This window comes from Salvelinus namaycush, chromosome 26 (assembly GCF_016432855.1).
Source record: "Salvelinus namaycush isolate Seneca chromosome 26, SaNama_1.0, whole genome shotgun sequence".
NCBI lineage: Eukaryota > Metazoa > Chordata > Actinopteri > Salmoniformes > Salmonidae > Salvelinus > Salvelinus namaycush.
Window position 1 is genome coordinate 33,116,167 of NC_052332.1, and position 9,559 is coordinate 33,125,725.

The window sequence follows — 9,559 nt, forward strand, 5'->3', positions numbered from 1 at the left end:
CGGCCCAGATAATGTATGGTCCTACCCCTACACACATACACACAAGCATGAACCTTTCGCCCAGAAACAGGCTCCAAACAGAACAGCCTTATCGCTGGTATGCAGGATATAACACTTTGCTCTGCCTCCAGTTAAGCTGAGAGGAACCAGTTCGTTTCTGTCAGGTCTTGGCTGAGCTCCCAGACATCATGGGGTCATACTACACACAGAACAGTTAGAACAGGCCTATACTAATGCACACACAAATCTCGAGCCCAATGCCTAGGCTTAAAGAAGGATATTTTAGTACACAAGCATTAATAAGGTTTAACAGAAAATGCCCTCACACTAGCTAAGATTTTGAAAGTATGATGTTGACAAGATCAGTCCAATCAAAGCTACTGTTGATATAACAATGACCTTGAGCCTTCTTGGATGGGCACTTCTAATATAACTCTATGGCAGCACCCAAGAGGCTTGAATTTTCGAGCTCTTTTCATAGTTTTTGTGGTGACGTAGTGTTCCCCTGAGTGACAGAACACTGAGCCAATCACGGCACAACTAGAGAACATTACCAATCCCTACGCTCCGTATTTTCCACTGGCTGCCCCTCCACCACAGAAAGCACTGAGCTAGGCTGAAACACCTGCATGTTCGAGCTAACTTACTCAAGAAAGCAAAAGAGAATGACATTGTTTTCAAACTGATATGTGACACGTATTAATGCCAAAATAACATGCAAAACAGGGAACAACAACAAAAAAATTCTGCCCCACCTACCCTGAATGACAGGTCGCCACTGTCTGGGGGACGCTTCGGACCAGATCTCACACACACACACACACGTACTGTACAAAATCCCCTGTGTGTCCATCCGCCCCTCACAGAGAGGAGTAGAATAAGATACTTGCGGCAGAGGACTTGACTGAGGAGGTGGAGATGTCTGAAACATCCTTGTCTTCAAACTTGTACCACTGCTGTTTGATGGCGTTCTTACAGAAGGCTGTGTAGTAACCACAATCCAGACCCCCCCCATAGTGATTAGAGACTGCAAACAGGTTGTATTTCTTGAGCCTCTGTTTTGGACCAATGACATACTGAGTCAGGTCCAGGTTCTCCAGAGGGAAGTCAACATCGGTCTGGAGTTTCTGAATCCGTCTGCCATTGACGGTCAATCAAAATAAGTAAAACACAAGGATGGGCGGGGCCTTCCAGATCTCCACTTTACTCATGGAGCATCTCCGGGCTTCGCAGTGACTGCAGAACACAGCGTTATTGTTATCTAGCTTCTCTCTACTGAACAGCTTCAGACAGTCTTGTAGGGAGCACTCTTTAGATGAAGCCAGTGGCAGGTTGTGGTAATTGAAGATCTCGAAGGTGCGTGTCTTGTGTTGACAGGTAAGACACTGGACAGTGATCTTCAACTGACCATGGAACAGAGCTACGATGATGGAGTCATTCCGCAGCTTGTGTCTGCTCCAGGCCAGGTCGGCTGCCCTTTGGTCATCCAGGAGGTGGTCATTCACTTCCCGTTGGTACGGTTTACTAGTGTCAGCCTTATTGAGGTCCTCGTGTAGCCCATCTAGGAGGAAATGCATAAACTCCCTTGCATCGTGCGGTTCGTTGCCAGCAAAGTATTCGTTAACCTTTCCAATGGTAAACTTAAAGTCCCTGGGCCTGATAGACTTATACAGGCCAGACCACATAGCCTTCATTATCACCCCAAACTCCTCTACTACTTCCCCCTTACAGCCCAGGATATTGGTCCTGTTAATATCTTCCTGGTAGTAGTTCTTGGTGAAGTACTCAGACATGGCTGGGGTGTTACACAGGCACTGCAGGATGCAGTTCATGTAACAGGTGCTTCTGTCACGCAGTCCCGTCAGCATGACCCATCCCTCCAAATACAGGGTATAGGTTACGGATCTTAGCTGCCGACAGCTTGGCGATCTCCATCTTGGCATACACGTCATGACTGGGCTTAGTGGTCTTGGCAGGGACAGGTTGGGCTGGAGGGGCTGCTTGTATTTGGGCACAAGGGGGGGTGGAGAGGGGGGCCTGGGGAATGCTTGCCCCAGGGGGGTAGATGTGAACTTTGTTGGTTGGGGCGTGGTAGTAGCGGTAGGTACCGGTCACCGTGTACAGGAACTTCATCCAGCCATCAGGCAGGCCTGCTACACAAAAAAGTGTGTCCTCATTCCTCACTTTGGTTTGCGGCTCCCGCTGCTGGGCAGCTGGCGAAGCCGGCAGTTCACTCTTAGGCTTTTGGGCGGCGGGTAGAGGGGGGTCTGAAGCCTTCGGCTCCTTCAGAGAGGGGTAGCAGAAGTTCAGCTGAGGGAGGGTGTTGAGGGCGTGTTGTCGGGGGGGTCTGACTTTGGCGTTGGTTGTGTACATGGGGTAGACAAGCAACCAGCTCTCATAGCCTCCCTCCAGAACCAGGGGCTCTCTGTGGAGATCTGTGGTGCTGTCCCACTTGTAGAGAGTGTCTTTGAGGTTCTTGAGTGGGGTCCCCAGTCTGAGGTCAGTGACACAGCTGAACCAGTCCAGTAATATGATGTAGTCTACGAACCCCTGTCTCTTCCACTGTTCTCTGGATGCTTCCGGCAGCCTGGCCTTGATCTGGTTCACAGTGATCCCAGGGTTGATAGCCTCCTCAGGGACGCTGATGCAGATCTGTGTGGGGACATAGATATGGGACTCCTCAAAGTCCCTGCAGCTACGGTTGTCCATGATGATGACACTCACTGTCTGGTCCCTCATGATATGGAACAGCCTGGCAGCTGTGATTCCTTCTCCAGGTACCACAGAGCTTGCAGACCGAGAGAGAAGCTCTTTAGCTTTCGAAGCCATGGTGTTATCACTCCAGTCTCTCCTCTGTAATGGCTTCCGAGATCAAGATTAACTTTCCCTTTAGAAACTTACAGCAGTGAAGTCCAAATAAAATGATATACTGTTAGTGATCCCACTTGTTTTGTAGTAGTAGTTGTTTCAAATCTTGATTTTATATTATTTTTAAGTCCTTTTTATACATTTTATAAATCAGTGAACACGATATAACTGAAAGTAACAGCCCTGCTCTGTACTTTGCCTTTCCTGCTCATCCGGTTCTTTCTGCCAGCCAGAGGAGGAGCTTTCTGCAAAAACATGCACCTACATGTTGGGTGTGTTCAAGTTGTAAGGCTACTGAAGACGACAACAGACAGAAGACAACAGGGGAGGTGCATCTGCGACAGCCAAAAGTCGTACACTGTAGGGGTTTTTCAACAGTAAGGCTCAGATCAATATGACAGTGTGATAGCTTCCGTTGTTTACAAAGGTTTTTCTTTATAATGTCAAAATAAAAATGTTGCTAAACCCCAAAATTGTAACAACCACTCTGTCAGTTGGAGGAGAGACTGTGGGCGGGGCTAGGGACCGTTTCAAATTGTGATTGACAGCTCAGGAGAAAATGTCATTAAAATATGTTCATGAACATTAACCCAATAACATTCACCTTTTCACATGTGAGTTCCAAATATCTCTAACATGCAGACCAAACCGAATACGTGCGTACGTCTGTGTGCACCATTGCACGCAGGTTGATTTTGTTCACCCACACCAGAAGCGATCAGGACACGCAGGTTGAAATATCAAAACAAACTCAATTATATTAATTTGGGGACAGGTCAAAAGGCATTAAACATTTATGGCAATTTAGCTAGCTAGCTCACTGTTGCGAGCTAATTTGTCCTGGTATAGAAACATTGGGTTGTTATTTTACCTAAAATGCACAAGGTCCTCAACTCTGACAATTAATCCACAGATAAAACGGTAAACGTAATTAATTTATTTTCATCTCACCTCCTTCCTTAAGGCTTCTTTTTCTTCTTTGAACTTTATGTGGTGGTTGGCAACCAACTTTACAGCATTACTACAACCGACCGAAGTGTGGACCTAAGTTATTCTTTCAATCCCCCACGTGGGTATAAGCTCCTAAAATCCAATGAGGAGATGGGAGAGGCTGGACTTGCAGCGTGTTGTGCGTCACAAATAGAACCAATTTCTATGCCTGGCCACGCAGATGCTAGCTGATGCCCGCGAGCAGTGTGGGTGCAATGATTGAATAACATGTACATTTATTTTGCAACACTCGCACACGCGTCGCGAGCGGTGTGTTCAGCAGGCGCTGGCGCTCTGGTTCCGCTTGCTGTGCGGTAGCAGAGAGAACAGTCTATGACTAGGGTGGCTGGAGTCTTTGACAATTTTTAGGGCCTTCCTCTGACACCGCCTGGTATAGAGGTCCTGGATGGCAGGAAGCTTGGCACCGGTGATGTACGGGCCGTACGCACTAACCTCTGTAGTGCCTTGCGGTCGTATGCCGAGCAGTTGCCATATCAGGCAGTGATGCAACCCGTCAGGATGCTCTCGATGTGGCAGCTTTTGAGGATCTGAGGACCCATGCCAAATCTTTTCAGTCTCCTGAGGGGGAATAGGTTTTGTCGTGCCCTCTTCATGACTGTCTTGGTGTGCTTGGACCATGTTAGTTTGTTGGTGATGGGACGCCAAGGAACTTGAAGCTCTCAACCTGCTCCACTACAGCCCCATCTATGAGAATGGGGGCGTGCTCGTTCCTTCTTTTCCTGTAGTCCCACAATCAACTCCTTTGTCTTGATCACATTGAGGGAGAGGTTGTTGTCCTTGCACCACATGATCAGGTCTCTGACCTCCTCCCTATAGGCTGCCTCATCATTGTTGGTGATCAGGCCTACCACTGTTGTGTCATCAGCAAACTTAATGATGGTGTTGGAGTTGTGCACAGCCATACAGTCATGAGTGAACAGGGAGTACAGGAGAGGACTGAGCACGCACCCCTGAGGGGCTCCCGTGTTGAGGATCAGCGTGACGGATGTGTTGTTACCTACCCTTACCACCTGGTGGCGGACCGTCAGGAAGTCCAGGATCCAGTTGCAGAGAGAGGTGTTTAGTCCCAGGGTCCTTAGCTTAGTGATGAGCTTTGAGGGCACTATGGTGTTGAATGCTGAGCTGTAGTCAATGAATAGCATTCTCACATAGGTGTTCCTTTTGTCCAGGTGGGAAAGAGCAGTGTGGAGTGCAATAGAGATTGCATCATCTGTGGATCTGTTGGTGCGGTATGCAAATTGGAGTGGGTATTGGGTTTCTGGGATAATGGTGTTGATGTGAGCCATGACCAGCCTTTCAAAGCATTTCATGGCTACAGACGTGAGTATTACGGCTCTGTAGTCATTTAGGCAGGTTACCTTAGTGTTCTTGGGCACAGGGACTATGATGGTCTGCTTGACCACCATAGTGTTGGTATTACAGACTCAGATAGGGAGAGGTTGAAAATGTCAGTGAAGATACTTGCCAGTTGGCCAGCACATGCGCAGAGTACACGTCCTGGTAATCCGTCTGGCCCAGCGGCCTTGTGAATGTTGACCTGTCTTAAGGTCTTACTCACATCGGCTGCGGAGAGCGTGATCACACAGTCATCCGGAACAGCTGATGCTCTCATGCATGTTTCAGTGTTACTTGCCTCGAAGCGAGCATAGAAGTTATTTAGCTTGTCTGGTAGGCTCGTGTCACTGGGCAGCTCTCGGCTGTGCTTCGCTTTGTAGTCTGTAATAGTTTGCAAGCCCTGCCACATCCGACTAGCGTCGGAGCCGGTGTAGTACGATTCGATCTTAGTCCTGTATTGATGCTTTGCGTGTATAATGGTTCGTTGGAGGGCATAGTGGGATTTCTTATAAGCTTCTGTGTTACAGTTACTGTGGGGACAACGTCCTCGATGCACATATAGATAAAGCCAGTGACTGATGTGGTGAACTCCTCAATCATCAAAACAAATCAAAATCAATTTGATTTATATAGCCCTTCTTAGATCAGCTGATATCTCAAAGTGCTGTACAGAAACCCAGCCTAAAACCCCAAACAGCAAGCAATGCAGGTGTAGAAGCACGGTGGCTAGGAAAAACTCCCTAGAAAGGCCAAAACCTAGGAAGAAACCTAGAGAGGAACCAGGCTATGAGGGGGGGCCAGTCCTCTTCTGGCTGTGCCGGGTGGAGATTATAACAGAACATGGCCACGATGTTCAAATGTTCATAAATGACCAGCATGATCAAATAATAATAATAACACAGTGGTTGTCGAGGGTGCAACAGGTCAGCACCTCAGGAGTAAATGTCTATTGGCTTTTCATAGCCGATCATTGAGAGTATCTCTACCGCTCCTGCTGTCTCTAGAGAGTTGAAAACAGCAGGTCTGGGACAGGTAGAACGTCCGGTGAACAGGTCAGGGTTCCACAGCCGCAGGCAGAACAGTTGAAACTGGAGCAGCAGCACGGCCAGGTGGACTGAGGACAGCAAGGAGTCATCATGCCAGATAGTCCCGAAGCATGGTCCTAGAGCTCAGGTCCTCCGAGAGAGAGAAATAAACAAAGAGAGAATGAGAGAATTAGAGAGAGCATACTTAAATTCACACAGGACACCGGATAAGACAGGAGAAATACTCCAGATATAACAAACTGACCCTAGCCCCCCGACACAAACTACTGCAGCATAAATACTGGAGGCTGAGACAGGAGGGGTCAGGAGACACTGTGGTCTCATCCGATGATACCCCCGGACAGGGCCAAACAGGCAGGATATAACCCCACCCACCCAGGATATAACCCCACCCACTTTGCCAAAGCACAGCTAGCCTTCCGACCAGCTTGGAAAGACAGTACTGTGCAGTATCGAAGAGCCCTCACAGCTGCTCGATCATCCTATTTTTCCAACTTAATTGAGGAAAATAAGAACAATCCTACATTTATTTTTGATACTGTCGCAAAGCTAACTAAAAAGCAGCATTCCCCAAGAGAGGATGGCTTTCACTTCAGCAGTAATAAATTCATGAATTTCTTTGAGGAAAAGATCATGATCATTAGAAAGCAAATTACGGACTCCTCTTTAAATCTGCGTATTCCTCCAAAGCTCAGTTGTCCTGAGTCTGCACAACTCTGCCAGGACCTAGGATCAAGGGAGACACTCAAGTGTTTTAGTACTATATCTCTTGACACAATGATGAAAATAATCATGGCCTCTAACCTTCAAGCTGCATACTGGACCCTATTCCAACTAAACTACTGAAAGAGCTGCTTCATGTGCTTGGCCCTCCTATGTTGAACATAATAAACGGCTCTCTATCCACCGGATGTGTACCAAACTCCCTAAAAGTGGCAGTAATAAAGCCTCTTGAAAAGGCCAAACCTTGACCCAGAAAATATAAAAAACTATCGGCCTATATCGAATCTCCCATTCCTCTCAAAACATTTAGAAAAAGCTGTAGCGCAGCAACTCACTGCCTTCCTGAAGACAAACAATGTATACAAAACGCTTCAGTCTGGTTTTAGACCCCATCATAGCACTGAGACTGCACTTGTGAAGGTGGTAAATTATCTTTTAATGGCGTCAGACCGAGGCTCTGCATCTGTCCTCGTGCTCCAAGACCTTAGTGCTGCTTTTGATAGCATCGATCAACACATTCATTTGGAGAGATTGGAAACATTGGTCTAGACGGACAAGTTCTGGCCTGGTTTAGATCTTATCTATCGGAAAGATATCAGTGTGTCTCTGTGGATGGTTTGTCCTCTGACAAATCAACTGTAAATGTTGGTGTTCCTCAAGGTTCCATTTTAGGACCACTATTGTTTTCACTATATATTTTACCTCTTGGGGATGTCAATCGAAAACATAATGTTAACTTTCACTGCTATGCGGATAACACACAGCTGTACATTTCAATGAAACATGGTGAAGCCCCAAAATTGCCCTCGCTGGAAGCCTGTGTTTCAGACATAACGAAGTGGATGGCTGCAAACTTTCTACTTTTAAACTTGGACAAAACAGAGATTCTTGTTCTAGGTCCCAAGAAACAAAGAGATCTTCTGTTGAATCTGACAATTAATCTTGATGGTTGTACAGTCGTCTCAAATAAAACTGTGAAGGACCTCAGCGTTACTCTGGACTCTATCTCTCTTTTGACGAACATATCAAGACTGTTTCAAGGACAGCTTTTTTCCATCTATGTAACATTGCAAAAATCTGAAACTTTCTGTCCAAAAATGATGCAGAAAAATTAATCCATGCTTTTGTCACTTCTAGGTTAGACTACTGCAATGCTCTACTTTCTGGCTACCCGGTTAAAGCACTAAATAAACTTCAGTTAGTGCTAAACAAGGCTGCTAAAATCTTGACTAGAAACAAACATTTGATCATATTACTCCAGTGCTAGCCTCTACACTGGCTTCCTGTTAAGGCAAGGGCTGATTTCAAGGTTTTACTGCTAACCTACAAAGCATTACATGGGCTTGCTCCTACCTATCTTTCCGATTTGTTCATGCCGTACATACCTACACGTATGCTACGGTCACAAGACGCAGGCCTCCTAACTGTCCCTATAATTTCTAAGCAAACAGCAGGAGGCAGGGCTTTCTCCTATAGAGCTCCATTTTTATGCAATGGTCTGCCTACAAATGTGAGAGACGCAGACTCAGTCTCAACCTTAAGTCTTTATTGAAGACTCATCTCTTCAGTAGGTCCTATGAATGAGTGTAGTCTGGCCCAGGAGTGTGAAGGTGAACGGAAAGGCACTGGAGCAACGAACCGCCCTTGCTGTCTGCCTGGCCGGTTCCCCTCTCTCCACTGGGATTCTCTGCCTCTAACCCTATTACAGGGGCTGAGTCATTGGCTTACTGGTGCTCTTCCATGCCGTCCCTAGGAGGGGTGCGTCACTTGAGTGGGTTGAGTCACTGACGTGATCTTCCTGTCTGGGTTGGCGCCCCCCCCTTGGGTTGTGCAGTGGCGAATATCTTTGTGTGGTATACTCGGCCTTGTCTCAGGATGGTAAGTTGGTGGTTGAAGATATCCCTCTAGTGGTGTGGGGGCTGTGCTCTGGCAAAGTGGGTGGGGTTATATCCTGCTTGTTTGGCCCTGTTCGGGGGTATCATCGAATGGGTCCACAATGTCTCCAAACCCCTCCTGTCTCAGCCTCCAGTATTTATGCTGCAGTAGTTTATGTGTCGGGGGCTAGGGGGGCTAGGTGTCGGGGGGCTGTTATATCTGGAGTATTTCGCCTGTCTTATACGGTGTCCTGTGTGAATTTAAGTATGCTCTCTCTATCTTTCTTTCTTTTTTTCCTTTCTTTCTCTCTCTCGAAGGACCTGAGCTCTAAGACCATGCCTCGGGACTGCCTGGCCTGATGAATCCTTGCTGTCCCCAGTCCACCTGGCCGTGCTGCTACTCTGGTTTCAGCTGTTCTGCCTGCGGCTGTGGAACCCTGACCTGTTCACCGGACGTGCTACCTGTCCCAGACCTGCTGTTTTCAACTCTCTAGAGACAGCAGGAGCGGTAGAGATACTCTCAATGATCGGCTATGAAAAGCCAACTGACATTTACTCATGAGGTGCTGACCTGTTGCACCCTCGACAACCACTTTGAATATTATTATTTGACCCTGCTGATCATCTATGAACATTTGAGCATCTTGGCCATGTTCTGTTATAATCTCCACCTGGCACAGCCAGAAGAGGACTGGCCCCCCC

General features: G+C 47.2%; 1 pseudogene; it reads right to left on the minus strand.

Moving 5' to 3' along the window:
* Positions 1-860: 860 nt before the first annotated feature.
* On the minus strand, positions 861-2,829 carry LOC120021091 (annotated as a pseudogene).
* Positions 2,830-9,559: the final 6,730 nt, after the last annotated feature.